The 16751-nt window shown below is 41.4% G+C and overlaps 1 protein-coding gene across 3 annotated transcripts in view; it reads right to left on the bottom strand.

Moving 5' to 3' along the window:
* Window positions 1-16751, bottom strand: part of APBA1 (amyloid beta precursor protein binding family A member 1) — a 99184-nt gene that overhangs the window by 36826 nt on the left and 45607 nt on the right. The window contains exon 1 of one of the 3 annotated variants that reach the window (XM_082336547.1): window positions 12042-12199. The exons of the other annotated variants lie outside the window; for them this stretch is intronic. The gene's annotated coding sequence lies outside the window, so the exon portion shown is untranslated. Of the gene's footprint in view, window positions 1-12041; window positions 12200-16751 lie in introns of those variants that run through there. 3 annotated transcript variants of the gene reach the window in all.

Raw genomic sequence — 16751 nt, 5'->3', positions numbered from 1 at the left:
AGCTTCCAGCTCAGCAAACACTCCTTGTCTTTGTCACACCTAATGTTTTAGCCTTAAAAACTTAGGAGTCCTTTAAAAAAAAAAAAAGGAAATAAAATACAACTTGGCCCTTGTTCCAGACAGATCTTTTCATTTTCAAAAACAGCTCATACACAGCTTTTGCAAATCTAGCATGCTGTGTTTAACCTCTAAGACTTGCCTTTCCTACCATCATCACAAGGGAGAAAAACGTATAGTATATGCTACAGTATATCAAAAATGCAGTTGTAAAATAATAGCTAATAAATCACATTAACTGAAGAGATAAAGATGTTCTAAACAAACTAATCCTTTTTCAAAAGAACTATGAAAAAACTCAGTTTCTTTTTTTCCAGCTAAAGAAGGTACATTAGTAAGAAGGCTTCAGTGACAAGGTAAGGTCTTTTCCAGCTAAAACTTCCAAGAAATCAGGAAAGAATGGGCAGAGTACAGGTGTGTATGCAAGTGTGTGCCAAAACTAACAAACCACTGTCCTCCCCACAGCATATGACATATTATTTAAGTAAACAAGAAACAATACCGGCGAGCTTTCCATTTTAAGCCCACAAAAAGAAGGGTGAAAATGCCAAGGCATAACAACCCCTTGAAAAGTCCATTCCAAGCAGGATTTCCTGCTTCCATTGAAGTCAGTTATAAAATTTCCATTGCTTTGCACATAGACAGAATTAGGCTAAAACAGAGGACTGTTTAAAAATTCTACCTTAAATCTGTTGCAAAGTAGCCCCTGACTCACACCTAAGTGTCATTGGCCACCCACAGAAAAAGGGCAGTACTAGTTGAATGAAATGAAGCTACACATAAACACAGGATGATGACCAACTTTCTGAAATCTTTATCACATGTATCCTGACACATCTTTAACTGAATTATCTTAAGTTAGAAAAGAAGGCAAAATTCAACTGCATGAAGACTAGCTATACCTCAAGTCAAATAAGGTGTCAGATGCCACAATATTTACAACAACGGATGTTCTGGTAATATCTGAAAATATGTGATCCTATTTTAGAAGTCTTAGCACAGGCTCACAACATAATGCGTACAATGGACAGACAGCATCACTGACATGTCTAGCTGTGAGAAACAAAATATGGAGATTACAAACCATACAGAACATTGTTTAACACCACCTGAGAGCCCCAGTGTTTTCCTTTTGCAAACTCAATGTTTCCAAAGTTCCACTTGTGAAATTGCCCTCATCTGAAGAATGATCTCAGGTTAATTTCAAATATTGATATCCTGAAATTTTCAAGGTTGTGTCTTTTGAGGGGATGAGGAAGAAACTTTAAGATTTACTCAAAGCTTTTTACTGAAAAAGGTCCTCTTCTGTTTGCCCTTCCTCCGATAATTTCAATTTAATTTCACTTTTTAATTTTGCAAACAATAAAATATTATTTTCAAATGTATTTTGAAATTTTCAAAAAAAGAGAAATTTTAATTGTTAGAAGTTTACTTATAAAATTGTAGATCTGAATAAATGCCCTTCAGTCACCTACGTCCCAATAGCCTTCAACGAAAAGTAAGCTTCTAAGTCAAGTACATTTATTTGACTGTTTACAATCAGTCTTCAGGACAGTAATTTAAAGAACCACCTATTAAGGTTGGAGGTTATAAGCACTAAATCCCTTTTCATATGTGGTAGCTGGAAGACTACTAAAAACCACTTTTTTTTTATTCTTAGTAGCATTTCCCTCAAGCAAATACAAGGTCTGCCTGCTTTTTCTCACCCAGCCTTCAAGAAGCACTTTACTTCCAGCAAGCAAACAAAAATCAATAACCTACATAAAATGCCATAGACAGAAGAGAATATAAGCAAGAGAGGTCATCTGACCTTGGAAATAAAGACACAGCACCCATCTGAAAGATATTATACTCTCACATTAATTACTCAGAACAGCAGCTGTGCACCAGTAATCAAACATATATGGCAAAGTGCTCTGTAAGCACTCTTAGCTTTGCACTCAGGACTTGACGGATGAATCTGTCTCCAAAATAGAGAAATCAGAGGTGGATTACTACTGCAACTAGCTGTTTGCTGAAGGTTAAACTATCTTCCTGCCTGTAAAGAAGAAAAATCAAACATCTCCACATATTCCCCAAGCAATATAAAGAAAACGCTGGAAATTTAAGGATTTTTCTCTGCTACTTTATATTAAGAAGTATGCAAAACACAACCAAAAGGCATACTATCATCTCAGAGCAAGACCACAACATCCATGCCCAGTGCTACTCAGGAAAAGACATGCAATAAGGAAAGGTGAAAATGTGAGTGTTCAGATTCCAGGTTGGTTTTTTATTTGTTTCCCAAGTCCAGATGTATCGTTTGCTTTCTTGTGCATGTAGGCAGAAATGAAGCTTTTTTAATTATTATTATTCCAAATATGCCTTTCAGAGTTTACTTTATAAGAGCACTATGCATTGTATTTCCACAGTCTAATCCTGACTTTTTGTAATAAAAGATCCCACTCTCAATAGGTCTGTATACCATTGTCACTGTCTCAAAACAAAGCTGTGTGCCGTGTGGAACCAAGACTACACCTACACACAGACATACGCACTGTTTTGTGTCACATGGAGGACAACAGGATAACTCGGTTAGGGAGGGACCGCAAGAGGTCTCCACTCCAAGCCCTGCCCAAAGCACAGCCAGCTCTGAGCTCAGACCAGGCTGCTCAGGGCAGTTGGGGCGTGATAACCTCCAAGGCTGGAGAGAGCACAACCTGTCTGGCCCCCAGCTCCACTGCTGGGCTGTCCTTGTGGGGAAAAGGTTTCTTCCTTATAGTCAGTTTGAATTTGCCCTGTTTCAGCTTGTGCTGGCTGTCTCTAACCCACCTTCCCGCCACACACTGCTGTGAAGAGCCCAGCTGCATCTCCTCCATCCCCTGGGCTGTTGCTGGGTGACCCCGAAGCCATGCTTCCTCCCAGATAAACCAGCCCCTGCCCTGCAGCCTCCCCTCGCAGGGCAAGGGCTCCAGCCCCACTGTCTTGGTGGCCTCCCCTCACCTCCCACGAGTTTGTCAGTGTCACCCCTGCACCCGGGACCCAAAGCGGAGGCCGTACGCAGGTGGGGTCTGACAGGCGCTGAGCAGAGGGGACAGTCCCTGCCCTCCCCTGGCTCTCAGGGCCGTGCCCTGTTCACACCGCCCCAGGCACCGCTGGCCCTTTTTTTGCTGTCCAGGCCTTGCCCCAGAGCTCCTCCTTGGCCCCACCAGCCCCAGCCTGTATCATTGTGAGTCATATTTACATGCAAACATTTTTTAAATTTATTTTTTCACTTCTAAGAAGCATAACTGTTTCCTCTCATTTTGCAGAACTTTTGCAAAAGAAAAGTTAGTATGCCAGGTGAGCGTGTAAGCAAAAATAGTTTTGTCTTCCCTAAAAAACTTTGGACATATTTACCCATGTGTTCCATAAAAATAGCTATTCTTTGAACATATTTACCCATAACTCCAAGTCACGCTAAAAGCAGAGAGATGTCTGACTGAAATTGCAAAGGCATCCCACCCCAAGTGCAAGTTGTCTTGGCACATTCTCTGATGAATTTCACAAAGCACCTATGTTTTTCCAGATTCCAGCAATACACCAACACTTCACTTGTACAGATACAGTTATCTCAACAACACATATGAACACAAGCTACCTTTTAAAAAACCAACATAGTCTTTTAGCAAACATGTGCCTTTGAGACACATCTTCAAAATATTTTCTTTTTTTTTTAGAAGAGCCCCTGTGGTATAAAATGGCTGAGAATTTAATAGCATATGCGATGCCCCCCTTAGAGAGAATTCCCCACCTCTCCTATATTACACAACTCTCTCGTTTCTGAACTGTAACCTGCTTGGGAAACCTGATTGCTTCTGCTGCCATGTGCTAAGTAAGCTCATCCAAAACAGCTCTAAACAAAAAAAACTGTGAAACGTATGTTTCTTGCCAGTCAGCGAAAGCAGCACCTGGAAAGTGACATTAACACCCCACCACATGCACACACATACACACATTGGTTCATACTGGTGAGGCTGCACAGCTATGAACACTCATAACATTGTAATTGTAAAGCAGAAGAGCGGCACGCACAATATTGCTCTGCACACAAAATTTGCTACAGGTGCTTGTGGAATCCTTGTATCACTGTAATATTTTAAACAAGTTAAACACATTATAAAAACACTATAATTTGCCTTTAATATTTTCTGCGAAGTCTTTTACTCCAATTTTGTTCATAATAACCTTGGAAGCTTCCATTTCCGAGTCCCAGCTCTGCTGCTGAACTCAGCAGGAGCAAAGTTTAAAACACACTACTCGGTGTTCAACAGAAAAGCCTTTTCTTGTCTAGTAAGGTATATAAATTTCACAAGGGGGTAGCTTCTACCTGCATCAGTCTTTTCTGACCACAACTAGCCTAAAAGAGTACACAGATTCCTAATAAAAAGGAAATACTGTTATTAAAATAAATGAGAGCTGTACACTGGCCCATGCTTACAACATCAGCTTGGCCATGGCACCTAAAAGAAGACCTGTGCCTAACAGAAGAGCTACAACTAGCCAAAGATCAAGCCCCGTGGCACAAGACTCAGTGGATTACCATTCCGGTTTCTCCACAACTGAAAGCACAGAGCACAACAGAGGAAAAGAACGCAAACCCATGAATTTATGACCAAAGAACCACTGAGCTACTAGAACATGACCGTCACAGATAAGTGTGCAGCAGAAAAATAAACAAAACCTACAAATTCTTGGGAAGACATAATTACATCTATTGTTTAGATATGAGTACTTATAAACTTCCTCACATAGAACATGACTAAACATTATGTTATTAACACCAGAGATCCATGTGGAACAATAATGAATGGAGTACACAAGCCACACTGGAATGGAAGAGAATTGGATTAAATTGCAGTGTGCACCTGAGTAACTCAAAGACAAATCATACATCAGATTTCAGTTTCCCACTGTTTCTAAATCTACTTTGGCTCTCACCAGAATATAAAATTCTGTGGTGGAAACGGTGACCCAGAAGCAGACTTCCTAAACCACATCATCTCAGACTAACCCTGTGATTACAGGGAATTAATCTGAATTTCTGCTTCCAATTTAAAAATTGTTTACATCAGGTCCTAAATATCTCTTTAAATTGAACTGACATCGTAACTAAAGAAACCTGAACAAGTCACACAACTCCTTGTGGAGTCTGGAAATGTCACCACTTCCCAGGTAACAGATAACAGAGTACTAGGATCACACCACGTTTTTGCTCAACAGCATTTTTAACTCTCTGTTTTTTAATTCTATGTACCTACTTTTGTTTTTGAACTTTTTGTTTTGATAGCACAACTTCACCCTTGCTGCAAGTCTGCAAAAGCACATTCCCATTTCATCTACTGCAGCACATAAATTGGTGAAACCACAGAAGACCAGTTTAAAAAAATGTCAATTTATCTGATAAATGTCTTTACAACTTTTCATAAGATTTGAAAAGTACTTTAGGAATAAAAAGATAAATTATTATATTTACAAATTTAACAGCTTATTGAAAACACAAATTATTTACTGCCTATGCAAATCACCTCTACCTGTTTTTAATATGGGTTTAAAACAGGTAAGAAGCATCATTTTACAAGTCTTCAATTAATAAGAAATTTTTTAGAAGAGTCATAATTAGCTTTAGGCATCCTAATTATTAAACTGAACATCTGAAAAAAAAAAAAAATTGGTTTCCAGTTCCAGTGAATGTGAGCACACTGAACAGCTGATGACCGGTACACAGTCAACGATGAGGCCAAGATAACAGACACAGTATTAAAAAAAAAAAACAAAACAAACAACAGCTTCTTCATTTCCTGCCCATGGGCCTCCTTCCTCCAGGCCCATGCTTGCCCACATGAAAAGAAAGGGGAGCTGAGAGAAACCTGCACCTGACATAAAAGAATCCCAAACTTTTGTTAATAGTAAACAGATATAGAATTACCAGAGTTAGAGCTCTCAAAAAACATGTAACTTTTCTCCCCTTCCAATTCCCACCTTATTCAAAACTAAAATTTGAACTTGAGCAAGAAACACCATTCAGTAATCTTCAATGCAGACAGGCCAGATCTTGTAATGCTTTACGGCACTGGAGAGAGAGTGCTCTGACCAGAAAAAGAACAGACCCTTCCCATTACCCTTTAAGGCTGAAGTCCTGCCTACACAAGAAACAGCCAATGGACTCCGGGAGTATCTGAAGCCATCCATCTGCTGCCAGAGGAAAGTTAACTGATACTATGGCCCAAACAGAAGAGATGAACCAAAAGCACTAGAGAAAAATCTTGACAAGGATCCACAGGCAACCTCTGCAGTCAAGTATGACAATTAGACACACTAGACCAAAGACGCATAAAAAATACAAATGACAAATCCCAGATGGTAATTGGTTGAGGGAATAAATCTGACCGCTCTCACCAACCAGAATGATTAAGCACTATAAGTAAAAGTCCTATAACAGCTAAGCTAAGGAAATGTGTGTTTCTCTCTCACTCTGATGTGATTCTCTGACAGGTTACTGCTGGTTTTGGTCCTGGGTGTATTATGGATTGCATCTTTAATTAGCGGCCAGATAATCTAAAATTTTGACCACTGGAATTGTTTCTCTGGTATTTAAATCATGGTTACTAATAAAATCCATTCCCAAAGAAGAAAGAGCAACTGAAATAGTATATAAGCAATGTTAAAGCACAACAACATTTAAGATCAATATTACAATGTGAGACTAGCTTAAATCACTGTTATAGGTACAATCATTAAAAACAAATCTTTACTAAATCTGAGCATATGGTTGTTTGTAATTTACCATTTTTTCTCCTCTGTGTAAAAGGGCAGAAGTGTCTCAGGGAGCACAGTGGAAAATGTTGACTCCCCAGTGATGAATTCTGAATGCAAATGATGTTATTTTTACACTAGTGACATTTTTATAGCAATGAAAACTATGCATTTCTCTCTATTTAAACAAAGAGGGATTAGATCTATGCTACAAAAAAAACCCAGATCAACCCAGCAAGCCCAATACCCTTTCCATCTCCTTTCAGATGCCATTAATAGTGCAATATAGAACAACTGTAGACAGAGCTAAAAAATATGATCCAGTAAGCTACAGGGCATGGCTATCCTCAGGGTGAGTAAGAATGCATCAAGCTTCACTCACAGAGAGGGTAAGAACTAGTACGTCCGAAAAGCCCTTGGATTTTTCTCCTCTGCCTACCCATAGACTTCATCCAGTCTTTCTGCTTGAGCCAATCTCACTCAGCCGTATTCTTGGTCAGTGTTGCACAGTCTTGATGCAACATATCTTTGACATAAGCAAGACAGAAGACGTATCAGCCAAGAATCAAGATTGAGAACACTCTGCATCTGTTGAAACTTTTGAGTCACTTAGTCCTCTTGATTTAATAATGGGAAATGATACTGTAAGGGGAAAATCAAGTTTATCAATTTTGTTACGGAAAGCAAAGTTTTCAAGTAAGTTAAACTCTAGATTTTTTAATTCTTTAATGCAAGCAAGCCACAGGTTGTGTCAGGTACAGAGAAACATTTGGATGGTGTTGAGACCACTTCAAGAAAAGAAGAAGGGTCTGCTAGAATGTGAGAGAAGGCTCTTCAGCAAATAAGCAGCTTTCAGGAAAACCAAGTTAAACAACACACAGGGAAGTCCAGCTAGTTAGTCTGTTAGTCTAATTAGCTTCCTTCAGCCAAGGGAAGCAATTTGCAGAATACTGTTTCCAGGAGAGATTGTTTCAAAGAAAAAAAGGCTAAAGTAGCGGAACAGTACACATGTGGAGGGAAAAAAGCTTCTAGGACACCTAAGCAATAACTTTTTTACTTCTTAAATGTATCTGCAACAAATCTAGTAGTTACCAAGACAACTGAGCAACACATCTTGATCTCAAAATCTGTTTCCTATCTTCTCAAACCCAAATCCAAAAGTACAGGATCAACTAATTGAAATGGTACAGAAATAGTGCTGAAACCCCAGTAACTTCCTAGATTCTGTCGTATGGTAGGTAAAACAATTTGTTCTGAGGAACTCATTATTACCCGAGAGCTTCAAGCTAAGGATACTCCCTCATGAAAAGCAATCATGGCTCAGACAGCATAAAAGTAAGAGACCTGATCCTCCTTTAATTCATTTTATTTCACAAGTTTCAAAGGAGCTAAATCTGAGTCAAGCTGGAAAAGGAGATAGAGGGCATACAGAACTTGTTTACCTTTCATAGTATAACATGTACTTAAAAATGTACCACTGCCTGGCAACTGTAACACCTAGCTACCGAAAACACTAGATTTTACAATCCCTCCCTCCACTGCCACCTTCATCCTAGAAAAATGAAAGCCTCAAAACCAACAGCTCTTATTTCAGTTGTTATTTTGATTGGACTTACACTTCACTACATAGTTTTTGACAATGACTTTTTCTAGAAAGGCTTGAAAAAGGCAATATGTAAGATGTGGTGATTTTATTCAGACTTGGGAAGAATGAGGAAGACGGAGAGATGAGGTAACTAAAATTCCGAAGTATTGGATTATGGTGGGCATATCAGCTCTTTTTCATCCACTCTCATTATTCGAAACAACTCAGTTAACATCTTCTAGCTGCCATACTATAAGCTCCTCTTCAAGGACCTGATGTATGCCTGGATTACATTATTGAGAAGAAGGTTTTACATATTAGCTAGTTTGCCTCTGCTTTCTGAGTGACAGCAAGACACCACAGCCTATACCTGCTTCCATTCACAGAAATTAGGTAAGCAAGAGCATGTAAGGGCTGCAGACTATGAAAACCTTGTGAATAAACAGTGAAATCCCACTAACAAAGAGATTTCATTTAAAGGTATAGTCACAGCTGAAAACTTATACAGTTACAACATCCCACCCCACCACCCCCACCCCCCCAAGATAAAATCTTAGTGGTTTCAAGCTGCAATATTGCTGGAATTAAATGCTACTTCAATAGATTTGTGCTTGTATCTACATAACTTTAATTCTCAGGAAAAAAAATAAAAATCACAAGAAACAAAAACTATGGAACAAAACAACAGATGCAAAGGAGAAGGAAGTAGGAATGCACAGATGTAGGTTGCAGGAGATTAAAATTAACCTTTTTCCTTCTTTACATGGCCAGCTTTCTCTTCTACTGCATTTTCTGTTACCATTTTAGCCCACATAGTAAGCCCAATCTCATCTCCAACCATCAAGTTCTAATAACATCTGCAGATCCTTTTACTTCTTCTATTTCAAGGACAAGCTGCTGATTCAGTCCACGTTAAAAAAAAAAAAACACAAACAAACCCAAAGCTGCACAGACCAGCTCATGAGTTTCCAAAGGCTTGAAGGAAAACTGATTTGAAACTTGCATTTCCTTATAGATTTGCAACTGCGTTACAGTGCTATACTGTAAAAACAGACCCCCGTCCTCTCCAAAACCACATGGAAGGATGTCACACATTTACTTCCCAAGCATAGTCCTGAGTGATCAGAGAAAAAATTCTCAAGAACATCTTCCACTGCTATGACCTTTCTGAAATGCCATGGCCACTTGTCAGCACCGGAGTAGAGGCACCACGAGGCACTACACACCATATTTCCAGCTGCAAGGGGCCTGTCTGGCTAGACCAGCACCTCCCTGCATTTGACTGGCCTCACCAGACCTGCCTGCCTGTTCCAGGCTCCCCAACAGCAAAGATTTTTCTAGCCTGAAACATTAACAATTTCTGCACCTTCAGTGACTTAGGAAGCAAGACACACCCTGTGCTCCTCCCCAGAGCTGATGAGAGAAGGGTTAATTACTCAAACAGGGAGGACATCAACATCACTCGGTTTTCTCTGCACTGAGGCAGATCTTGACTGAGACCTACTTTTCAGCACAAGCACGTTTCTGTTAGTGGAACTAGCTGCTCCAAGGCGACTACACATGAAATCTGTCCCCCAGACATAATTAAACTCTAATGGAGGCTGGCATTTCTCCACAGCTGCAGCACAGAACAGAACTTGAAGAATATTAGTAATTGCGCTATACACAGCTCAGGGTCCTCAGATCTGTCTCTCAAACAGCAGCTTGCTCAGAAATGACAGTCTGAGCAAGGGAGGTGGGAGCGATGCCTGGCTACAGCAACAGACATCCCATCAGGTTAAAAAAAAAAAAAAAAATCTGTTGATGCTAATCGAGTTAACCAGATCACACACTGCTGCCAGATCATGAAAATCAAAACCAGATGCATTCTGTCAAAACCACAAAGCTTTCCATACACTTGCCAGTCTCTACCCACTAAGAAAACAAACTTACCAGAACACAATTACATAGGAAAGAGTTCAGAAGAAAACAAAGAAAATGGAGTGGAATCACCTAAACATATTTTACGCATCCCTATGCAACATTTACAGCTAGAACCTCCATGCAAACCAGTCCAAGTCAAGTAAATACATAGAGACATGGGAAAAAAGGATATAGTGTAACAGCATTTAAGGATGCAGTCATAAGCAAAACAGAACATAACTAAAAGATTTTCTAAACACATGTAGGGTGGCAGTTGTCTTATTTTTTAAATTATTGTTCCGCCCCAAGTGCTTCTGTCTCCCTTCCAAACAGAACTGACTTTAAAAAAAAACTTCAGATGGCTCACATTTCTGTAAAAGTAGGTTACTTTGTCTTCCCTTTTAATATAGCAATACTTAGATTTTAGTAGAAGAGTATATTCCATCTAAAATATTTTTACTATGCATTCTTAACCTTATCAAATCTTTTTATACTATTAACACGTCCAAGTATTGGAGTTATAGCAGAGAAAAGCAGCAACTAAAAACGGCAGCTGTAAGGTAAAATACATTTCACATGGATAAATTTACAGGAAGAACAGTACAATCCGGAAATGTTTCAATACTTGAAGTAATTAAAATATTTACGTATTCATCTATTAACATTTTTCTCATTTTTGCTTGCAGACAGTCTGAGAGCCAAAGGCTCCTTTCACTTATCCTAGGAAGTTATTATTAAGGCAATGTATTTCAAAGAGATTCATGATCCTTTCTCTCCAGTAAATGGAAGCCATAATTATTTTGCCTTATTATGTTTTATAAAGAGAAAATAAGATGCCTCTTAAATGTTCCATGAAACCTAGACAAGAGGGATTCTATAATGCCAGGGAATGGTATATTTAAAGTTATTCTGCTTTATCTTTTTATTCCTTTTCAAGGAAGGATCACCCCTCTTACAATAGAATGTCATTCTCTTCTGACACCCAAGCTTAAGTGTGGTATTTAAGGCTCTATTCTCTAGTGGTATTTAACTCAAATAAAAACCCATGCTGGTCTGGTCTCTGCTATCCATCAGGCAAAGGTTTGGACCTCTCTTCAAGCATCTGACCTTTGCATAAATGACATAAGCATGCGCATAGTAATTTCCCTTTTCTTTGCTATAGTATAGCACCATTTTGGTTTTAATTTCTTAAATTCAGGACAAAAAGTACTGAGGATGTGATCTCTTTCATGGAAACGTGCTTTAAAACGAAGATAGGAAGCCACTGAATTAACTTGAAACATGGAAGTGGATTAAAAAAGCAATGAAAATAATAAAAGAACTATTTCTCATGGCTCTGTAGGTTGCTACAGGATTATGTTGATTACCACTTTGTCGCTCGTAATTAAGAAAACCCTCCAAACAAATGACAAAGTCCCGTTTAGAGAGCTGACATTGCTTTATTCTGCACAGGGTGCTCGGTGGTAATTCCACAAATCAAGCACGCCATCATACAAAAACCACAACATATTTATCAGGTTAAATGATTAGTATAAACATGCCTAAATCGACACTTACTGGTTAGTGATTAACATTTCACACACTGTTGGTTAACTATATTTAAATGAGTCTTGCTTGCTATGTAAATCAGCACGCATGCTCCTTTCGGTAGGGGGAGAAGGGGGAGAAGTCTTTTTGGCCCTGAATTGAGTCGGTGGTCACGATCTCCCCTTGCCGCATTTACCTTTCACCCAGTTTCTGCAGTTTTATCAGACTTCATGCTTCTCTGGCCACCATCCAGTCTTGGGCGCCAAGACGTTCCCTTCTATCAGCTTGTTAGCTCTTCTTCAAGGTTAGAGCCGTTAATTTTCCACGGTTCGTTACGTACACAAACACTTCCATATCTTTTAGCTCCCTCCCAAATTCCTTTTCCAAGGCACAGGTGGTTAGTAGTTTTGCTAATTGGAAAATTAATGATGTCCTGCAGGACGTCAACTTTGCTACAGAATTCAACACTGTTTCAAATCAGTCAGGCTGCTGTTGGTATGAAGTTACATGGACTTCTCTGGACAAGTAAAGCTTTTAGCTCCATAAAAGTTGTAAAAACCCATGGAGATCAGTAAATCCAACCTCCTAAAAAGCACAAACCATTATGACTCCCTGAGCTCTTGCTTGCTTGAACTGCAGCATAAACTATTTAGAAAGACCTGCAATTTTCAAAGTTTGTCAACCCACAGAATCCATTCCATTACCCTACATAGGACTGATGTTAAGCTGTCACACTACAATTACCCAGTAATTCTTCACCTTTTAAAATACTAGCACAACGTAAACTTCCTTACAGTATTCTTGGGGAAAAAAAGAGAGAAAATTGATACCTAACTTCTTTAAAGGGTATTTTAATATTCCATTTTTTACTCCTGAATATATTGTGAAATTCATTGTATGGGACCATTAGACATTGGCTAAGGTCCATCTGGTGGCACTGAAAATTTTCAAAGAATCAGATTAGCCTAGTTCAGTTAAAACCAGACTTCTGAAAGATTGTTATTTTACACTGGAATTGTTAAGTGAACTACAGCTCCAGTATCTTTGCACACATGCAATGTTTGGTAACCAAAAGACTTTAACTTTCATGTAACCACATTTGAAGATGCTATCAAGAGATTCTTCTTTTATGCACCAGGCTGTGGTGGGTTGACGTTGGCTGGCTGCCAGGTGCCCACCAAGGCGCTCTACCACTCCCTTCCTCAGCTGGACACAGGGAGAAAAATATGACAAAAGGCTCGTGGGTTGGGATAAGGACAGGGAGATCACTCAGCAATTACTGCCACGAGCAAAACAGATTCAACTCAGGGAATTTAATTAATTTATTGTCAAACAGAAGACAGTAGGATAATAAGAAATAAAACCAAATCTTAAAACACCTCCCCCCCACCCCTCCCTTCTTCCCAGGCTCAACTTCACTCCTGAATTCCCTACCTCCTCCCCCCAAGTGGCGCAGGGGGATGGGAAATGGGGGTTGCGGTCAGTTCATCATGCGTTGTCTCTGCCACTGCTTCCTCCTCACGCTCTTCTCCTGCTCCATTGTGGGCTCCCTCCCACAGGAGACAGTTCTCCATGAACTTCTCCAGCGTGAGTCCTTCCCACAGGCTGCAGTTCTTCACAAACTGCTCCAGCGTGGGTCCCTTCCATGGGGTGCAGTCCTTCAGAAACAAACTGCTCCAGTGTGGAGTCCTCCACAGGCTGCAGGTGGGTATCTGCTCCACCGTGAACCTACATGGGCTGCAGTGGGACAGCCTGCCTCACTGTGCTCTTCACCATGGGCTGCAGGGGAATCTCTGCTCCAGCGCCTGGAGCACCTCCTCCCCCTCCTTCTTCACTGGTGTCTCCAGTGTTCCTCTCACATATTCTCACTCCTCTCCTCTGGCTGCTGTTGTGCCACCCCAGCAGGTTTTTTTCCCCCCTTCTTAAATATGTTATCACAGAGGCGTGACCATGTGGTGGTCCATTCCCCTCCCTGCCCCTTCTCGTGCACTTGGCAGAGCATGGGAAGCAAAGCTGCTTTACAATCCCAGTAACTCCCGTCAAAACTTGGCCTTTGTGTAACAAGTTTGGCAGTCAAGTGTCTCTGGACTGTACCAGAAACTCTTCCATGGCTAAGGTGGGAGCAGCACTGTCTGTACCAGGGAGGCAGCCTTGACAACCTTGGAACATACTTTTCATCTTTATCAATCGCCTCCTGAGAACCTTGGGGCCTATCTTATCTGGGCTGTAACTTGGAAGGATCTGTACCAGCATCACTGGAATTTTTGAGAACTTTACTAATTTCCAACACGTGTTACGAAAGTAGAATGGAAATTTACTGATGCCTAAAGTCAATCATCTTATGACCCTATAAACAGCGGTACCAAGTGAGACCCTTTGAGCTCTCCTGGACCGCAGCGGGCTGCGCCAGTATCTCCCTCTGAGTAGGACGCCTCTCAGAGCTGCGAACTCTAAGTTCGCATACGGAGGCCTGGCAACAGGACCTGGGCTGATCTCTGGTGCTCTTTGCTCCTTGAGGTTTGACTTTCGCCCAGTCTCTGGCGCTCTTTGCTCCTTGAGGTTCGACTTTTGCCCGTTGAGACAGTCATTTAAAGTGAGTATTTCACTAAACCCGGAGGGGAATTTTTATTGATGCCTTTAACTGAGCATATTTCAATAGGTACCTTCATCTGTGCATATAATGAGTATTTAGGCCTATTATGTGTCTGTGTGTATCGATACAAATATTGTAGTAAACCTCATTTAATCACTTTGTAGATGATAGATTAATTAATGATTAGTTATTGCTAAATTCTTGTGATTCTCTCTTTGCTGCAAACAAACCATAAACTGCTGCTAAACATAGATAATCCTTAGACATAAACCGTTGACCAAGTCTGAGACTAGGATTGGATCCAGCCACACCTAGGCTCCTCTCTGAGAAGATGTTCAGAAAGCAACGGAGTCCATTCTGAACCTCGTGACTCAATGGGAGGGCTCCCCTTTTCCTCTTTGTATTTTATTTGAACTCAATTTCCTCTTCCTTTCTCTTTATATATATATATATATATTCCATTCATTTAGTAATTAACAGAGTGAACCTTGCCATCAAACTTTGTTAAATCACTTTTATAGATTCTATTAAAATCATTATTTGCAAATATCTTTGGCGGTGATTCTTTGAGCGGCCTAACCACTCATCTATGACATTCCACCGTCACTGATGGGCTCAGCCTTGGCCAGCAGCGGGTCCATCTTTGAGCTGGCTGGCATTGGCTCTATGGCGCACAAGAGCTCTCGATCCCCAGGTGCAGGAAATCGGGCAAGGAAAGGAAGAGGCCGGCATGGCTGAGCCATGACCTGTGGGTCAAACTAAAGAGCAAGAAGAGATTGCACAGGCAGCAGAAGAAGGGACTGGTATCTTGGGAAGAGTACAGGGACGCTGCCCAGTTGTGTAAGGATGGGATCAGGAAGGTCAAGGCTTGGCTGGAGTTGAACCTGGCAACGGATGCGAAGAATAATCAGGGCTTCTAAAGGTACATTAACCAGAAAAGGAAGGTTAAGGAAAGCGTACCCCCTCTGATGAGCAATAGTAGCAAGCTGATAACAACAGAGGAGGAGAAGGCTGAGGTACTCAACAACTTTTTTGCCTCAGTCTTCACTGGCAGCCTCTCTCCTCACACCTCCTGAGTCAAAGGTCCATTTGACGTGGATCGGGAGGGCAGAGGTCCTCCCACTGTAAGAGAAGATCAGGTTCGTGACCACCTGAGGAACCTGAACGTACATAAGTCTATGGGTCCCAATGAGATGCATCCCAGAGTATCTGAGGGAACTGGCTGATGTAGTTGCTAAGCCACCCTCCATGATATTTGAAAGGTCATGGCAGTCAGGCAAAGTCCTTGGGGACTGAAAGAAGGGGAAATATTGCAGCCATTTTTAAAAAGGGTAAAAAGGAGGACCCTGGGAACTACCGACCTGTCAGCCTCACCTCTGTGCCTGGAAGATCATGGAACAGATCCTCCTGGAATCTATGGTAAGGCACACGGAGGACAGGGAGGTGATTCAGGACAGTCAGCACGGCTTCACCAAGGGCAAGTCCTGCCTGACCAATCTAGCAGCCTTCTATGATGGAGTGACTACATCAGTGGACGAGGGAAGAGCTACAGATGTCATCTATCTGGACTTCTGTAAGGCCTTTGACACGGTCCCTCACGATATCCTTCTCTCTAAATTGGAAGGATATGGATTGGATGGGTGGACTGTTCAGTGGATAAGGAATTGGCTGGATGGTCACATCCAGAGGGTAGTGGTCAATGGCTCGATGTCCAAGTGGAGATCAGTGACGAGTGGTGTCCCTCAGCAGTCCGTTCTGAGGCCAGTGCTGTTCAATATCTTCATCAGTGACATAGACAGCGGGATCGAGTGCACCCTCAGCAAGTTTGCAGATGACACCAAGCTGAGTGGTGCAGTCGACAGGCCTGAGGGAGGGGATGCCATCCAGAGGGATCTGGACAGGCTGGAGAGGTGGGCCTGTGTGAACCTCATGAGGTTCAACAAGGACAAGTGCAAGGTCCTGCACCTGGGTTGGGGTAATCCCTGGTACCAGTACAGGCTGGGGGATGAAGGGATTGTGTGCAGCCCTGCCGAGAAGGACTTGGGGGTACCGATAGACGAAAAGCTGGACATGAGCCGGCAATGTGCTCTCGCAGCCCAGAAGGCCAACCATATCCTGGGCTGCATCAAAAGAAGCGTGGCCAGCAGGGCGAGGGAGGTGATTCTGCCCCTCTGCTCTGCTCTGGTGAGACCCCACCTGGAGTGCTGTGTCCAGCTCAGAAGGACATGGACCTGTTGGAGAGGGTCCAGAGGAGGGCCACAAAAATGATCAGAGGGATGGAGCACCTCTCTTATGAGGAAAGGCTGAAAGAGC

The sequence above is a fragment of the Platalea leucorodia genome (genome assembly GCF_965183815.1).
Source record: "Platalea leucorodia genome assembly, chromosome: Z".
Classification (NCBI taxonomy): domain Eukaryota; kingdom Metazoa; phylum Chordata; class Aves; order Pelecaniformes; family Threskiornithidae; genus Platalea; species Platalea leucorodia.
The sequence above is the reverse complement of the archived record's forward strand: the minus strand, read 5'-3'. Positions and strand labels throughout refer to the sequence as shown.